Genomic DNA, 19,363 nt, shown 5'->3' with positions numbered 1-19,363 from the left:
GGTAATGATCCTATCTCTACTTTTACTGCATATCCCCAACCCTATCAGCAGAATATGGGTTATGTGCAACAGCAAAATATGGGTTATGTGCAACCTCCTCTACCTCTCAGTCAACCTTCACCTACTCCTCAACTTCCTACATCTCCTTTTACTGCATATACTCCACTGTTCTTGATATACAGAGACAGTTAGCAAAGCTCTGCTCCCAGGCTCCCCAAGCTGCAGCTAGTAACCCTCCTTCTCTACAAGTCTCTTTCCATCTAGAACCTTTTTCGGTTGAGAAGAAAGAGTGTGAGGAGCTTTACTTGGATAGCCCGTTTGGGAAGCGGGCCTCTTACATGCACCCATGCACTGAGGTGCAGTGCGACATATTGGCTCATGACTCATCATCCGTGCCATACTTGTATGGAAGTAGTACCTTTTAGGGATATTTGTCGTATCCCGTGACCCCATTGTGAGCCCTAGTCCAAGGACATGCCAGGCACGAGCTGTTAGAATTTGGTGCATCTCGGTGTATTTGGGCAGTACCCATTTTATGGGATTTTACATATTTTTTCTCATGTTTAGTGAGTCGTGGGCAGTCGGCTGTCCCAGAGGTAGTCGGCCAGCCTAATTGCTTCACTATAAAAGGGGCCTCTCATTATCACTTGTATTCAACCAAGCACTTGTTCAACACTCCTTGCTGGCTCATTGCCATTGTAAAGCCTTGTATTCAACCATTCCCAAGCACTTGTTCAACACTGCTTGTTGGCTTACTGCCATTGTAAAGCCTTCATGCTATTATAAAAGGTGATTTTGTCCACAAGCTCTCTCTACACTCTCTCTTGTTTTGTTTATGCTTCCGCCTGTGCATTCTCCAACACAAGCTACGTACATCATTCCAAGCCGTAGGTCTCAAGAGTTAGTCACTTAACCCACTCGAAGAACAATCAAGCAGTTAAGTCAGCCTGGCATAGTATGCATTTAGAATCATTTAGGAGTTAAGCCCTTGGGGAACAGCCATAAACCTTAGCCCTTGGGGAACAGCCATAAACCTTAACCTTCTGGGCCACCATGGGCCACACAAAAGGGCATACATAGGGGCTCATAGCCAGTCGGCAGCCCTACAGGACCCCTGCACAGTAGTCGACCAGTAGTGGAGCAGTTGACCAACAGCAAGGGACAGGCGCCTCACACATAGGGCAAGGAAAAGCAATGACCTGATTTGACAGCACTTAATGCTAAAAAAACACCAATCATGAGAATTAGTAGCTGGCCGACAGCAGCCTATTTGGACTGACCAGCAGCAGAGGCCCATATATAAGCAGCCCCTCATCCAGGCATAAAATCATCTCATTCTTTCAAGAATTCAGTCAGACAATAGTGCAGAAGTATGTGTGCTTAAGACTTCTGTCTTGTGCATACATCTATCTCAGCCAAAGCACTCTGGTGCTTCAGTCTTGAGGCAGCACGAAGGTCTCTTCAGCATTCAGCCTTAAGTAGCATCTCCCTCAGCAGATCTAGGTGTGCATAAGGCTCTCCGAAGTGGCTTTACTGCTGTCTTCAACTTGTTTGATGTTTCAGCAGACATTTGGCTTACATCATCCTTGCGTTTGGCATTCCTCCATCAATCATCTTCAATAAGTTTCTTGCATAGCACTCCAAAGTAATAAAGCAAATACTCCTGCTTGCGGGAGGGGGCCCTTAAGTGGGTAGATTGGGACCCAATTTGATATCATCTTTGCTTTCTCTCTCTTTTCAGCTCCATCTCCTGTGAATAAAGATAAAAAAAAGTGATTGCTTCATGCTCACTAACATAAAGGTATAAAGAAGGTCTTGATGTGTGTTACATGATCATACCAATTGCATGTTACAGGACCACCTTTTTGTTTATCTATACAAGTACATTGAGCCTCAACGTATTAGTCAAATTCAAATTATGCTTCAGCGTAAGATGTACACATGGTGGAAGGATCTCTATGTGAAGCCCGACTACATGGACTGATTTTCAACTTGTGTTTAAGGTGGTGTATGCCTCCATAAACAAGATTGACGACCTTCGACGATTGATTAAGTTGGAGATGGAAAAGAACAACTATTCCCATGAGTTTAAAGACATGGTGAATCGTTGTAAGGCCCTTGAGGAGCCTCATGTGTTGTTTTGCATGCTATACTTGTTCGGCATTCCACTGGACTATCAAAATGAGGTTCTAAGGAACCATATTCATTCACTGGACGACATCTACCGTTGCGCCAAAAACTATGATGATACCCTTGCTGTTGAAAGGGGTGATGAGCCCGCAAGTAACTCTCACAAGAATGAAAACCCCTCAAAGGACAAAAAGCGAGCTAATCTTGGTGCATCACAAGATAGTCAGTCACAACGCAATCCTAGTGCAACCAACCCAACCATCATTCAAAGGATTGTCCTAAGAAGCGATATTCGGGTGGCAAGACCTATCAGAATACGCAACAGATATGAGACAAACAACTGAGAGCACAACGTAGCAAGACACCACGATGAAGATGAGCAAACGCAAGAGAACCACCAACCTAAAAACGCAGTACTGTGTGAAGAGAAGAGCAAATGCAGAAGAGAGAGAGAGAGAGAGAGAGAGAGAGAGAGAGAGAGAAAACGCAGTACTGTGTGAAGAGAAGAGCAAATGCAGAAGAGAGAGAGAGAGAGAGAGAGAGAGAGAGAGAGAGAGAAGCTGTATGAACTCTGCTTTATATACAAGATCCAGTACAATACCCAATGTACAAAGTGTGGGGGGCAAGGCCACATATATATACATATGGCCCTGGGTTGCTGGTCGACCAACCCAAAACAGGCCGACAGCAACCCTGAATGCTCACGACCAGAAAAAGGCAATCGGCCAACACTGACACAGTCGGTTGTGTGATCACTCAGTCGGCCAGATCTGTAAACAGCCGAAAGTAGCACATCCAGTCGGCCAGCAGCAGATAGCCCCCCCACGACCCAGAAAAATGGGGAAAAATGGAGATACACCTAACTGGGCAAGCAAACCCACAACAGAGGCCCTAGTGTGTAATGTACAAACAGGAGATGACTGCTAGCACCCCCTCTCAGCTCCTGGATGTGAAATCAGCTGGAGTGCTGCCAGAGCATCACCTGAGATAGAGCCTTCGTGAAGAGGTCTGCCGCATTGTCATCCGTCGAACAAAACTCTAGCAAGATGTCATCAGCAAAAAACTTTTCACAAACAAAGTGACTCTGGATGACCGTGGGTTCTGCCAGTGGAAACCCAATCTCACCAAGTAACCTCTGCAGCCACACGACCTCGCAAGCAACACCACAAGCAGCCCGGTACTCTGCCTCTGTAGACGACAAGGCAATAGTTGGCTGCCTCTTGCTACTCCATGAAACAGCTCCTAAGCCAAGGGTAAAACTGTAGCCTGATGTAGATCTCCTCCTCCCCAATCTGAGTCACTCCAACCATGGAGTCTGACTCCATCCATTGTTCCCCCTCTAGTATCATAGAAGAGTCCAAGATCCTTCGTACGCTGCAAAAACCGCAAGATCCGCAATCCTTTGTCCCAATGACTCTTCAAAGGTGTCTGCATAAATGAGCTCAAGTCCAAGCTGGTGTTCAGCAACCAAATCAATGAACCAAACCGCTTTTGATACAAAGAGGAATCAACCTGCTCACAAGGATCATCAACTGTAACTTTGGTATGCTAAGTCTTGGGAACCTGTTGAAGACCATACAACGCCTTCCGGAACATGTAAACCACCCCCTCTGAACCCGGAACCTCAAAGCCTAGAGGTTGCTCAACATCCACCTCCATGTGCAAGTCACCATCTGCCACTTGCATGGCTTTCCTACAAGTCCCCTGGGAAAGAGCTTCCTCAACTGCAGGAGGCTCTTTGTCTCGAATGATACGAGACATCAAAGCATAGTTTACCTGTAAAGGCTCCTCTAACTCACGAACACAAGAACTAGAGTGTTCCTGCCTGCTGCCATCATCTGGCAAGCCATCCACCATCTGGTCCCAGAAAGCCTGTCGCCAAAGCGTATCCACATGCAAGTGGTCATGACGAAACTGCCACACATCACCTAACTGAGAAGCTGTAAGAGAGAGTGCTAAGAGTTTGTAAATTCCATTCTCCACTCTACCTTCCCATACAACCTGGCATGTTGCTTTGTCCCATAGAGCAATAGAATGCTCCTCAAACTCCACCCGTAAACTAGTCTTGCAAACCTCATGCACTGACAATAGATGAAAACCAAGAGATGTGACAAAAAGAACCAGGGAGAAATGCTTCCCCCCTCTGCCATCGAGAACGATCTCTAACCTGCCCTCACTGAAAATAGGGATAGTGGACTCGTCACCAATCAGGATGTGACCTGCGTGCCTCTGAGGATCCTATAATAACTCTCGGGAAGGAGTCATGTGCCTAGAAGCATCACTGCCTAGAATCCACTCCCGAGTGTCCCTAGCGGTGAGTCCAACCGCCTCCCTACTCGAAGAAGATGAAACGCCTGTGTCCATAATCTCCAAGTGCACAAAAGCTGGAGTCTTCACGGTTACTACTGAGGAATCTGCACCCTGTTCGGTGCTCCACTTAGGACATTTTCTCCAATAGTGGCCTTTCTCGCCACAATTGTTACACGTCCTCTTTGCCTTCAAGGCGTCACGATCCACGTCGGGCTCCTGCTCGGAAGACTTCGCCTGTGAAGACTTCCTTTTGCCCGCACTGCAGCCTTTCGACCGCCGCTGGCTAGTTAAGGCCTCAAAACCTCCGCCCTATGGAGGGTTCGTAAAACGCTCTTCCTTGTCCAAGACCATAGGCATAAGTTCCTCCCACGTGATCGTGCTGAGCCTACCACTGGTGATCAAAGAGGAGTAGAAAGCTAAGTACTGAGAGGTTAGATGAGACAGCAAAGTGATGGCCATGTCCTCTGAAGATATCTCCTTTCTAGCTTGAAGAACTTCCTGCTCAAGAGCTTGCATCATTGAAGACTTTGCAAGATCCATCACTTGCATCCGCACTTCCAAGGAGATCCGCTTCATGGATGATACCCTGTTATACAGAAAAGCCAAATGCTACCAAATCCCTCTAGCCAGCGTCATATGTTTGATATGATTAATCACCTGTGGTGTGCAATTAAGGAAGATGAAAGAACGCACACACGCATTGACACGATCTCGCAACTGTGTCCGAGCCTCCCGATCTTTACGAGTAGAGAGTAAAAGCTCCTCATCCTCCAACTCTAGGTAAGTCATAAGACTCCAATAAAGACTCCATCATAACCTTCCAGATGCTAACAATAATGAAATCAGCCAAGTCATAAGACTCCAGTAAAGACTCCATCATAGCCTTCCAGATGCCATAGTTAGTCCCGTCCAACTATCGATCCACTGGGAACGTGGGGAGAGTAGGGATCTTCACGTGCTTCTCAGCCATCTCAAGCAAGTCTGCCCCATCGTGGGGGGGGTTACTTTGGTCTTGTGAAGGGAGGGTGGGTGGGAAAAAAAATGAAGAAGAGGCTGCAACTAATATGCAAGGTGGCTGTCCAATGGTGATGGCCGCCTTCAACCCAATCTCCAAGTCTCGAATAGCCCAAGAGATCTCCAATCAGCACCAAAAAACCAAGAGCCCCACAAGCTCTTCAAATCTCCGACAAGCTCCAAGGTCTTCAAGAAATAGTCCCGCAAGCTCTCAAATGTCTCCAACCTTCAAGCCACCTGGGACTCTGATACCATGTTAGAATACGCAGAGCATATGAGACAAACAACTGAGAGCACAACGTAGCAAGACACCACAATGAAGATGAGCAAACGCAAGAGAACCACCAGCCTGAAAACACAGGACTGTGTGAAGAAGGGCAAACGCAGAAGAGAGAGAGAGAGAAGCTGTATGAACTCTGCTCTATATACAAGATCCAGTACAATACCCAATGTACAAAGTGTGGGGGGCAGAGCCACATATATATATGGCCTTGGGTTGCTAGTCGGCCAGCCCAAAACAGGCCGACAGCAGCCCTGAATGCTCACGACCAAAAAAAGGCAGTCAACCAACACTGACACAATCGGCCAGGTGATCACTCAGTCAACCAGATCTGTAAACAGACGACAGCAGCACATCCAGTCAGCCAGTAGCAGATAGCCTCCCCACGACCCCAAAAAACGAAAAAAATAGGGAAAAATGGAGATACACCTAACGGGGCAGGCACACCCACAACAAAGGCCCTAGTGTGTAATGTACAGACAAGAGATGTCTGCTAACAAGACCTTGGTTCATATCACGAAACTACAAGGTAACTGTCACAAAATTCCTCATTGCTACTATTTTTCTATTGTTCATGTGGGGCATATGGAGCCTCACATGACATACATGTATGGCTTGTGAAGCCTGACATGGTGTGTTTGTATGGCATATGGAGCCTGACATGACAATACATATACGGCTTATGAAGCCTGACATGACAGTACATGTATGGCTCATGGAGCCTGACATGATGTGATTTCTCGCGATTAGCCATCCTTGTGATTATATGTATTTATGTTTTAGGAAGATTTTGGAAGGATCATGAAGTCCTGAACACTTTACTTGATACAACTGAGCAGATGGGTGTTTCTTCCGGTGTAGCTACACTCATGTGTGTGCATGACTTTGATTTTATATTTGGATGACGTGTCTTGTTTGCTTGGACAATGCCTGAGATTACTGCCTCTGTTGTCCATGGGGCCGGGGACGCCTGGGCACTCTATGGACGTGTATGTGCACACCTGTTTAGGACTGACAGGTGGTCTACATGTGTTTTACAAGTGGTAAGTTTCCCTAAAAACCCAATTTACAGCTTTATGATTTCACATACTAATATTTATTGGTGCAGGTCCACACTCACTTATAAGTTGTACACACAGGGCAGGATTATTTTAATACACATGGTGGTCAAAAGACGGGCTCTGGACATGATTTGCGCAATCTACTTGTAAGCGGCCCATCATGGACCTAAAAAGCACACGCTTGAGTTATTATTGGAGGACAAGCTCTATTTTGGAGGAGAACTCGAGTTTGGACTCATATGCATGCTTTCCTAGTGCATGGAGAGCTAGTCGACCAGATCTGGAGCTTTCTACCGCCATCCACCGCGTCGGATATCAACCAAGTGTGAGGACAAAAGGACGAAAGAAGAAGATATACGAGAGATCAGAGCAAAACAACACAGCATGAGTGGGTGAGTGAGTGTACAAGAGGCCATCTGATGTGAGGTGACTCTGAGTAGAAGACTTGTGCAGAGGCAAAGACGATGTCGGAGTTGAAGCACGGTCGATGACAAAGACTCGCGTCGATGTGAGGCAAAGGCACTCCGTGAGGTGGTTGGTGTCGAAGGCTCACGTCAGTGGCTGCAGAGGCACTCTGAGGTGGTAGTGGGTGGCGACAGGTGAAGTGGTGCAAACTCTAGTGACAAGGGTGTTGCGGTACCTAAGGGGTGATGAAGAGCAGAGAGGGCTGCCGTCCCAAGTGGTGCAAGCTCTCGTGGAGGGTGCTGCAATACCGCAATACCTGAGTGGTGGTGAGGAGCAGAGAGGACTACCGTCCCGAGTGGTGTCGATGAAGATAAGCAGAGAGGGATGATAAAACACTGATGTGCTATACTGTAGCAGAGAGTGGGCTGGTGTCCCAAGGTGTGAGCTGCTGTAAAACGATGAAGTGCTCTACTGTAGCAAAGAGGGCTGCTATCCCATAGTAGGCCATTGGAAGAGCATTTACAACATCTCAAAGATGGTCTTGGATATTTTGCAATATTTTGAGACAAGAGGAGTTGTTTACGAAGGAGTCATAGTAGGACTTCTTCAAACAGGAACTCCTATATCTCGATCACATCATCTATGTTAATGGTGTGAGGATTGATCCGGATAAAGTTCGAAAGGTCATGGAATAGCTAATTCCATGGATATGATTAGGCAAGTGAGATCTTTTTTAGGTTTCACTAGCTTTCTCAGGAAGTTCATCGAGGCTTATGCCGACATTGCAGCCCAGTTGACTCAACTTTTAAAGGGAGTGAGAAGCAAGAAAGGCAAGACAAATGCTCCGTTGGTTTGAAATGACAAGCTCGAATGGTGCTTTCGAGCACTGAAGGAGCTAGTCACCTCGACACCCATGTTGCTGATCGTGGATCCAAGTAAACCTATTGTGATTGATGCGATTATGCATAGGTGTGGCCTTGTTCCAGGAAGGTAGACCCATAGCCTTTGAAAGCAAGAAGCTTTTGGAGACAGACGCGATATCATACCCAAGAAAAGGAGCTTCTAGCAATCGTGCATGCGTTAAAAATCTAGAGCCACAATTTATATGGTGCCATGTTTGTAGTATGGACAGATCACCACTCATTGAAGTATGATTGTGATCAGCCTGTTTGCGGAGGAGTCAGAGTATGGCTTCTTCAGACAAGAACTCATGTACCTCAATTACATCATCTCTGTTAACGGTGTGAGGATTGATCCGGATAAAGATTGGAAGGTCCTAGAATAGCTAATTCCACGGATGATTAGGCAAGTGAATTTTCTTCGGGGTTTCATTAGCTTTCTCAGGAAATTCACCGAGGCTTATAGCCTTATGCTAACATTGCAACCCAATTGACTCAATTTTTAAAGGGAGTGAGAAGCAAGAAAGGCAAGACAAGATAAGTCCTTGGAGTGGGAAGCAAGAAAGGCAAGATAAGTCCTCCGATGGGTTTGGAATGACAAGCTAGATCTGTGTTTTGGAGCACTAAAGGAGCTAGTCACCTCGGCACCCATGTCGTTGATCATGGATCCAAGTAAACGATTTGTGATTGAGACAGATGCCAGCGATTATGCATAGGTGCAGCGATGGTAGACCCATAGCCGTTGAAAACAAGAAGCTTTTGGAGACGAATGATACCGTACCCAAGAAAAGGAGCTTCTAGTAATCGTGCATGCGTTAAAAATCTAGAGTCACTATTTATATGGTGCCATGTTTGTAGTATGGACAGATTGAAGTATGTTTGAGATCAGCTTGACCGGAGGGATCACAAGGCCAGATGCATTGAACTCATGCAGGAGTTTGATTTTGAGATCCGTCGAAAAGGGGAAACTAATCCGGTTGCAGATGCCCTTAGTAGGATTCTCGAGGTCAATGTTGTCTCCTTCTTAGAGATATCAACTAACTTCTATCGATCTCTCAAAAGGCGTTGCCAAGATGCCTCATACTCCGGCAGAATCTCGCAATTGGTCCATGTTATGCTTCCATGACCTCACCTCCTCTATGATGGCCCATAGAGTGAAGAAATGATCCAAGATGGAGAAATCCCTCTTGAAGCCTGTGTAACTTGAAGCTCTCTACCCCATACTCCCACCCAAAAAGCTGATCTTCAACACTGCTACATAGATCTTAGCCCTTGTTGCCGATCATGAAAGTTATGTAGTTATTCGGATCCATGACGTCTCCTGCTTTGTGGATGGACACAATGGTCTTTGTGATCCATGATAGTGGAAAGCCTTCACAAAGAGTTCTATTGAAGAGATTTGCAAGAATGGGAGCGAGCACATCTTGCCCGTGGGCAAAGTATTCCATGGGTAGATCTACATGATCTTTTGCTCTCCCATTATGCAATTCTTTTAGTGCTCAAGTGACATCGGTGCCATTGAAGAGGAAAGAAGATGTGGGTCACGAGATGTGTGTGGCCTGACCCTTGTTAGAAAGTGGATCAAAGTGAGACAAGTGGCCTCACACTTGTCACTTCAGCTATTGTGTGGCTCTCCACTTGTCATTGTAGCCTTCTCTTGCCATTTTAGCTCATGGGAGGCCCAAATCTATAAATTGGAGCCCTCTCTCTTCATTAATCGAGGCTGCTGCACACTAGCCTCTGCCACCGTTATACAAGCTGCCCTAATGATGGCTACTCTCTTTCTCTCTCCCTTGAAGGAAGCCCATGAAGAATACCGGCTGTTGGGGACTGTTTTGGAAACTTCCATCACGAAGAAATACTGAAGGCAAGGGTATTTAATCATTTTTTATGATTTCTAGCCATTTTACTTGTTGTACCTGCTAGTACCAACCACCACTATACCAGTTGTACCAACCATTGTACCTGCTGTACCAACATTTGTACTTGTACCAACAGTACCAACCACCGTACTTGCTATACCAGCACTGTGCCAATTGTACCAACCATTGTACCAACTGTACCAGCCACTGTACCGACTATACCAACCATTGTACTTGTTGTACCAGCTGAATGGAGAGTTGTACTTGTTGTACCAACTCTATTGCATGAAGACCCGTGGTTTTTGGGGAAGAATCGGTACCCACACGGAGGTATATGGATTATATTGTTGGCTAGGCATTTCTACAGCCTATGTTCCGGCTTGGTTGCCTCGTGTTAAGCTGTGTTATGGCATTTGTATATGGATAATCTGGCATCTCCTGTGGGGAGAGTAAGGCCCTCAAAGCTTGTACATGATATTATTCTCCTTGGGTAATTAAATACTCCAAGTGCGGGGTCGGCCCATTCCGGCCTCTATGCAGTGTCACATGTGCAAGCTCCATTTTCAGCATTTGTGGATGTTTTGTCCAGCTTTATGTTTTATGCAAAGTGATGATGGATATGTGTTAAGGCTGTGGCCATGTTTTAATGTTTTAATGTTTTAATGTTTTAATGTGCATTGATTGTATCAACAAGTGTGCCAAAGGCCCTAGTCCCCCGAGCGCCATCAGTTTCATTGGTATCAGAGCATAGGCTTCCTTTTATCAACAAGGAAGAGAAAAGATCTCAAGTGGGGACCACACTTACCATCATTGCTATTAAGCATGGCCAGCCACTTCAGAGCCTCTGAAGAACAGGATAATAGATAGCTTGGTCTAAGGATTTATGAATTCACAAAATATATCTTGGAAGTATGGAGTTGCCTTTATGTGCACATGTTTAGCACTCTTTCCATATGGATATTGTAGATTATATTATCAAGCTTACAGGCAAGCTATATGGAGATATATCTTGGTATATCTTAAGGATATGATGAGGAGATATTTCTTTTGGCTTCATGACCAACCGCTGTACCAACCACTGTACTTGTTGTACCATCTGAATGGAGAGTTGTACTTGCTGTACCAACTCTATTGCATGAAGACCCGTGGTTTTTGGGGAAGAATCAGTACCCACACGGAGGTATATGGATTATATTGTTGGCTAGGCATTTCTACAGCCTATGTTCCGGCTTGGTTGCCTCGTGTTAAGCTGTGTTATGGCATTTGTATATGGATAATCTGGCATCTCCCGTGGGGAGAGTAAGGCCCTCAAAGCTTGTACATGATAGCTTTCTTGAGCGTGCAAGCTAGGCTTCTTTTAAAAATAGGTGTGACTCCAAGTGCGGGGTCGGCCCATTCCGGCCTCTATGCAGTGTCACATGTGCGAGCTCCATTTTCAGCATTTGTGGATGTTTTGTCCAGCTTTATGTTTTATGCAAAGTGATGATGGATATGTGTTAAGGCTGTGGCCATGTTTTAATGTTTTAATATGCATTGATGGTATCAACGAGTAGCCAAAGGCCCTAGTCCCCCGAGCGCCATCAGTTTCATTGGTATCAGAGCATAGGCTTCCTTTTATCAATAAGGAAGAGAAAAGATCTCAAGTGGGGACCACACTTACCATCATTGCTATTAAGCATGGCCAACCACTTCAGAGCCTATGAAGCAAGAGGATAATAGACAGCTTGGTCTAAGGATTTATGAATTCACAAAATATATCTTGGAAGTATGGAGTTGCCTTTATATGCACATGTTTAGCACTCTTTCCATATGGATATTGTGGATTATATTATCAAGCTTACAGGCAAGCTATATGGAGATATATCTCGGTATATCTTAAGGATATGATGAGGAGATATTTCTTTTGGCTTCATGACCAACCGCTGTACCAACCACTGTACTTGTTGTACCAGCTGAATGGAGAGTTGTACTTGCTGTACCAACTCTATTGCATGAAGACCCGTGGTTTTTGGAGAAGAATCAGTACCCACACGGAGGTATATGGATTATATTGTTGGCTAGGCATTTCTACAGCCTAGCCAACAATATGGATATTGTGGATTATATTATCAAGCTTACAGGCAAGCTATATGGAGATATAGCTCGGTATATCTTAAGGATATGATGAGGAGATATTTCTTTTGGCTTCATGACCAACCACTATACTTGTTGTACCAGCTGAATGGAGAGTTGTACTTGCTATACCAACTCTATTGCATGAAGACCCGTGGTTTTTGGGGAAGAATCAATACCCACACGGAGGTATATGGATTATATTGTTGGCTAGGCATTTCTACAGCCTATGTTCCGGCTTGCTTGCCTCGTGTTAAGCTGTGTTATGGCATTTGTATATGGATAATCTGGCATCTCCCGTGGGAAGAGTAAGGCCCTCAAAGCTTGTACATGATATTATTCTCCTTGGGTAATTAAATACTCCAAGTGCGGGGTCAGCCCATTCCGACCTCTATGCAGTGTTACATGTGCAAGCTCCATTTTCAGCATTTGTGGATGTTTTGTCCAGCTTTATGTTTTATGCAAAGTGATGATGGATATGTGTTAAGGCTGTGGCCATGTTTTAATGTTTTAATGTTTTAATATACATTGATGGTATCAACAAGTGTGCCAAAGGCCCTAGTCCCCCGGGCGCCACGAGTTTCACACTCTCACTCCAACCCTTGGAGGATCAACCTCCCCCGGAACCGTTGCCTGAAAGACTTTCCTGGGTGCCCCCACAGGACTACCATCCCCTTGGGCTTTGTGGAACACCACCAACAAACTTCTAGGGAGTTCTTCCCTGTCTTGTGTTCCTTGCCTTGAGCCTCGTACTTGTGCACTTTCCTGTACCTTGGACCTGTACACCTTGATCTTGGACTGAATCGGTGTTTAGCCTTGCTGAGCTTGATGCTCTGATACCAATGTTACATGCGGATGATCTAGGAACCTTCTTTCAGCCCTAAACACATCCTAGAACATGCTGATGCGAAAACGCAAACAGGAGAGAGGGAGAGAGAGAGAGAGAGAGAGAGAGAGCTGAGTTTTCAGTATATCATATAGTACAAAAAGGTACAAGTGTCCTTGCAGCCACAGGCTGCCTTTTGGAAAAGGTAGAATACCTAATCAAATCCTAGTCTATGACTAATCCAATGATCCAGCCAGACAAGGGGCTGAATGAGTCACAACAATGAGCCTTGGTGCCTTTTATAGGCTTGGGAGAGAACCCATGGACTGGTTGACTGCTGGTCGGCCAGGTCTAGGACATATAATCCAATATTTAGCTGCAGCCGACAGGCCATCCAGGTCATCAAGAGCTGGCCGACAGCTCACCATGTCCTCCACCAGTTAACTCCTTTGCCAAATCAGCCACCTAAGCTCCACAGTCTGGTTCTCATCTGTCTTTACCTTGTTTCCCCTTCAGGAATAGCCTCTGAGTTCAGCTATTGCATGTCTTGCACATGACATGAGAGGTAGTGTGGTCGACTCTTATAGGTGGGGAGAGGATGGTGAAACCTCGGATATGTGGTATGAGAGGAGGAGGTCCCATTAGGTAATCCACTATGTGGAAAGCAAGTAAGGCTGTGCGTGTGTGTGTGTGTGTGTGTGTGTGTGCGTGTGTGTGTGCGCGTGTGTGTGTGTGAGAGAGAGAGAGAGATGACTGTCGAGCTCCGACAGCAATTAAGCGAGCACTGAAGGTATGCTAGGCTTACTTTTTGAGCAGAAGTATGCCAGGCTGAACGCTTCGATCTCAAGAACAGAGCCCGTGACCCCCTGGGACTGCTCTTCTTCACTGCGACCTCCTCCGCCCTTCCTCCTCGAGTTTGCTCTCTGTGTGCATGTGTGTGTGCGTGCGTGTACAGCAGTGTGTGGGGGCAGCCCTGTGTGTGTGTGTGTGTGTGTGTGTGTGTGTGTGTGTACGGTGAGCTATGGCTGCAGCAGCTTCTGTGAACATGGTTTACAGCAGGGAGAAATCTTCTCAAAAAAAAAAGCAGAAATTCGTGGTGGGGCCGGATGGCCTGATTCATCCTTCACCGGAAGCCGGAAACACAACTGGTATTCGATGTTATGCATGAAGGTTTTGAGGACACCAGGAAAGCTTGGACAGAATCTCCCCCTTCTCTTGGCATATCTATTGATGTTGATGAGATTGTCGACCCAGTTCGGATGTATGCAAAACATGCAGTTATTATTTTCTTTCCAGGCCGCATGCCTATTGCTGCGGATGAAGGCAATTGGCTGACAAGGACTTTAGGGGGCTGTTTTGTTCTCACAAAGTGCATTATGCAGCGAAGGGTTTTTTTGAGGTTATTATGGCATAAGAAAAATCAAATGCTATTGGAACAGTCTCCATTGTACTATGGTCAACAGATGGTGCATATACTACCTTAGTCTCCTACACGCAATTATCAATCGCTGATTAAGCATCGATGTCCGGTTTGGGTTAAAGTAGTGGACTTCCCCCAGTGTTTGGAAACCCTATTGCCCAAAATTGCAGCCACACCGGGAAAAGTTGTGTGCCCGCCTCGGCAAAATGGTAGTTCAAATCATTTTTGCATTTTGTGAGACACGGATATAGCCACGCCACAATCGTACTATGTAAATGTCAACAATGTTGCAATGGGCAGTGCCTATTATAAACTCAAATGGGGCCTCTTTGCTGGCGCATGTTTTGAATGTCGTAAATTTGGGCACATGGCCTCGCAACGTCCCCTAGCTATGCACAAGATGCCACCTGAGGCAAATTTGTATCCGTGCCTAACAACGATGTTTGCAAGACAAAGCAATTCTCATGTGTGTTAAACAAGTGGAAGATAGCCAGGAAACCTTTGGAAGCATTGAAGCTAGTTTGGACAACATACCAAATCAAATCTCAGCATAGTTGTTGCTATTTACATAAATTACATAGATCACTTGGGTGGTATAAATAGGACGTGAGGAAAGTTTAAAGAAAGATGCTTACTTCTAAGGCACCTTATATGATTAAGCATTTTTGCATTGTTATACACATAGTGAGTACTTAGTAATATGCACTTAATAAACACCATCTAATAGGACCACTTTGAAAATGATGAAAGTCATAGATTTGCCTTGCCTGTGGAATATATCTTTCTCAAAAAAAAAAGAAGGATTAGAAGAATGCACCTCATTTAAAGTAGTTAGGACCATGTTACAAATCATGCCCACTTAAAGGCTAATGATCTTAGGTCAAATAGAGGAGCTCTAACCACTTCCCCTTTATTTTAACAAGGTTGCTACCATGCAGTGGGGTCCTTTGAAAAGGTTGCTTGTTACACTTCAAAGATCATCAACAATAGCATGCAATCAAGTGCTATGACTTCTTGCTAGAATCACTACTCATCCTTTCCTCACACAAACTACACAATAAACCCTTGGTCGTACACAAGCCTAAATAAGGTTAAAAACTCTAAGAAAATAGAATTAGTAGTAAACATACAAGGTAGTGAATGTACACTAACCAAAACAAAACAAACAAGTGGGAAATTGAACAACCAATCAAAACCACCTTTATTAACAAAACAAGACCAAAAAAGGAAACACATTACTAAACAAATAAAATGTATTATTATTTATTATTTTATAAAATAGTTTAAAATTTTTGAAAACACCAACAAAATCGAGATGCTTTCATTCATAATTGTTGAGACAAACAGTGGCTGGTAGCTCTAGTGGTTAGAGTATTGGAATCAAAGGAGGAGGACCAAGGTTCAATTCTTGTTGAGCGTGGCAGTGGCATCCTTGTAAGGGGGCAAGAGGAGGGTCCGCATGCGGGTGTCTCAGTATAGATAGAAATCTCTTTCTTTTTTCTAGTTGGGAGAGAGAATAAAGCCTCTTAGAAAACCAAGCAATACTTATGTTCTCATCAGCACCCACGCATAAATTGCTCACTAGGTTTCAAAACAGTCCAAACTCTTGGGTGGACTCAATGCTTACTAAGAAGTACAATCAGAGGGTGGAAGATAAAAGGAAATACATTTTTTTTTCTTTTTCTTGGGGTGCGAGTGGGAAAAGCACACATAGCATTGAAGCAAATAATAGCAAAATTATTGTAAACAAATAAAATGTGGCGCACACATATGCATAAATATGACAAATACATTCTTTCAAACACACACACCGACTTATATGCCAGCTCACTCTTTTTCCTATCTAAATGACCACAAGACTCTTTCTGACTGAATATTCCCTCACCAGCATAGAAAACTCATGAGACCTGATATGCATGTGCCACAGCATCCTCCTATACTAATAATGACCTCCAGAACGTCTCCATAAACACGGTTCTGCAATGTTTGCCACAGCACCCTCCCACACTGATAACCACCACGGCAATGTCCCTATAATGCAAGACTGAAAGTTGGCAATTTTTTGGCAGTTCTATTACTTGTAGAGAGATCTAGCCAGCAGAGAGAGGTAATAAGCAGAGATGAAGCCTTAAAATGCATGCGCCACAGTGTCTTTGTACACCAGTAGTTACAACCATAATGTCCCAACGGAGTCAGAGCGGAGAATGGCCATAGGGCTAGCCACTACAGAAAGCTAAAAAGTAGAGAAGGCAAACATGGAGATTTGAATGCATGCCATAGCACCCTCCACTGTTGCCCCCATGGCAATTCCCTTATAAAGCAAGATTGAAGGTGGACATCTTTTGGCAGTTCTATAGCATGCACTGAGTTCCTGTGCAGAAGCAGAGATAGTGCCTCAAATGGATGCCATGGCATCCTTGCACACTGAAAACCACCATGACCATATACCTCTAAAGCAAGCGTGAAGGATAACTAATTTTTGACATATCTATCACCTTGCTCCACTCAGAGATGGTGTGCCATGGCACCCTTGTACACTGCAAAGCAAGCATGAAGGATACCTAATTTTTGACATATCTATCGCCTTGCTCCATAATGGCAAACTACCATGGCCATGTCCTTGTAAACATGTCACAGCACTCACATACTCTAAAAACACCTCAGCAGTCTCCCTGACAAAAGTATGAAAGATGGACATTGTTTTTTGAAGCGTCTACTATTACCTGTGCTGAAGCCTAAGCTATCGCTAGTTTATAAAGCTGAAAGGAAAAAGATAAAGCTGGCACTGCATGTCGCATGGTGCCCTCAGGTAGAGTACATAACAATGTTCATGTAAAAAACACTCTTGATTCAAGGGCAAAGTGGGTAAACCCATTTTCCGATTGATAAGGAAAACTGCCTGTTTGTCAAGAAATGCATTCTAGGGTCTTTGCCAAAGCCATAAAGGAGGCATTGCAGATCATACAAGAAAAAACAGGGGTTGCTCGTATATGCAAAGCATACTCAAGAGATCCGAAGGGCCATAAACAAAACCAGTGAGGACATACATACATCCAGCTTTCACAAAATGCAGGTTAGTTTTCCCGCAAGTTAGCCGATCCCAGATATGCGTGCCATGTGTAGCCATAGAGACCCTCAAAACTACACAATAGTCTTTAGCAGGAAATGTTTGTAAGCATCAAAACCCTAAAAAAACACGCAGACGAGAAAAGAAGCTCAAAGGGTACCTTTGTGAAGCCATGGTCGTGATGAGAGATGTCAAGAAACCTTTTGGTGGCGAAGCTTGCTAATTCCAGCTATGGCGAGGCTACGTTGTAACTCGCACCTGTGGACCGCTTTCGAACCTCGCGCACGCACAGTGGTAGCTGCAGAGCAAGAGAGTGAGAGTGAAGCACATAGCACATGCAGGGAGGACAGGCAATTTGTTGTTAACGTTTTATTATTTATTTACATTTTGTTATTTATTATTGCCATTAATATTATTGAAGGTATTTTGTCTCTACTCTTGAGTGGATTTAAGCATTTGTAAGCGTTCGCATGAAGCCATTCGTAATAAAGTTTAATGCTCATTGCTTACCATTTCAGACAGAATAGGAGGAAAAAATGTAAGCCTTAAGGCACCTTTCCCACCTCAATTTTTTTGTAGGACACAATTTTGCAAAGAAAGAGATTATACCAACTTTGGCTCAAATATCTGACAAGTTGTGCCCCCACTCCATGCTCCTATTTAGCTTTGCAAGCATGTAAATCATAATCAAAGTTCCTTGTAAGATGTTGAGAAGTAGGGGAACTTTAGTAGCTTTATCATGGTGTAAAGAGATTCAAACCAACAAACACCCTACTAAGTACAATTGTGGGAAACACTACCAATAGTAGCATGGTGTTGGGTGTAGACAATTGAACATAAATTGCTAAAATCCCAATAAATCTAATTGCAAAAGTAGCAGTTGATTCGAGATGCTCAAAGTAAAATCATTTTAAATATGATATGGAATAACAAAGTGTAAGTTTTTTCATGCAACTTAAAAGGTAATAATGAGGAGAATAAAAGAAGAATATGACAAAAAGATGACACCCGTCACAATCCCTTGCCCCTAGATATTATTTGGGCCAAAATTGTATTAATAGTTTGAAAAAGTAGTACAAGTGTTATTTATTTTATTTTCATAATTGGCCAATATAAACTTTGAAAGTTTTGCACCCTAATAAAGTACAAGTAGATATTTCACAAAATTTGGGATAATATTTAACGTAAAAGTGGTGTGTATCATAGTGATGTTTCAAGGCATTTTATGTTTTAATATATCCGTATCTCATGTTTAAAGGCATTTTTTGTTCCAATATATCCGTGTCTCCTCTATGTCATCGAGTACATGCATAAGCAGAAATAATATGAGCAATCAACGTGACTTATTAAGTAGAGATATAGTTTATCATAAATTAACATGCATAGCCCCTGTGCTACGATTACATTTGCAAACTGGTGCAGCTTTGGAAAATGTCAAAATGTTCTCTTCCCTTTGATTTTTTGAACAACACTATAAGGGCAACCTTCAACAATTCATGAGCATCCAATAAAAATAAGAAAAATTATTTTCTCAAATTATCTTGATGATTTATTTTTCTTGGAGCTACTATTCTCGTCTTGTAAAACCTTGTGCATCTTTGCATTTTGAGCATTTGCTACCATGGCCTTCGTATGATAGCATAGACTTAAAATCAATGGGATGTGTTGGGCAACAACACTTTTAGTGCCCTCTTCCCAAGGTGAAAAGGCTAAGCTTGTTAATAGAGTGGTTAAATTTTCATTATTTGGAAAACTATCCCACTTCTAATGTTCTAAAGGTAAAGGAGGTTTGTGTGACTATCCACAACACTCCTTACAACCTCCATGCAACAAGGTTCATAGTCCTTAAAGCTACAAGCACATATGAGAAGGTTTGTAATATGATTGAATGATGCAACTAAGTTAGTTTTTCATCAGTGGGTAGTTGTTTGGTCGCAACACGGGGCATATGATGTGTAAGTCATTGAGACTATTGAG

The 19,363-nt window shown here is 43.9% G+C and overlaps 1 protein-coding gene across 1 annotated transcript in view; it reads right to left on the bottom strand.

Moving 5' to 3' along the window:
- The window catches only part of LOC147642417 (putative sugar phosphate/phosphate translocator At3g17430), a 56,507-nt gene extending 38,764 nt beyond the window's left edge, over positions 1–17,743 (bottom strand). Inside the window, exon 1 of the mRNA XM_086806277.1 lies at positions 17,547–17,743. The gene's annotated coding sequence lies outside the window, so the exon portion shown is untranslated. The remainder of the gene's footprint in view (positions 1–17,546) is intronic.
- Positions 17,744–19,363: the final 1,620 nt, after the last annotated feature.

Source organism: Cibotium barometz, chromosome 1 (genome assembly GCF_041138505.1).
Source record: "Cibotium barometz isolate CiBa-2024 chromosome 1, ASM4113850v1, whole genome shotgun sequence".
Taxonomy (NCBI): Eukaryota; Viridiplantae; Streptophyta; class Polypodiopsida; order Cyatheales; family Cibotiaceae; genus Cibotium; species Cibotium barometz.
Note: the sequence above shows the minus strand (reverse complement) of the source record. Positions and strands in the feature narration are given on the sequence as shown.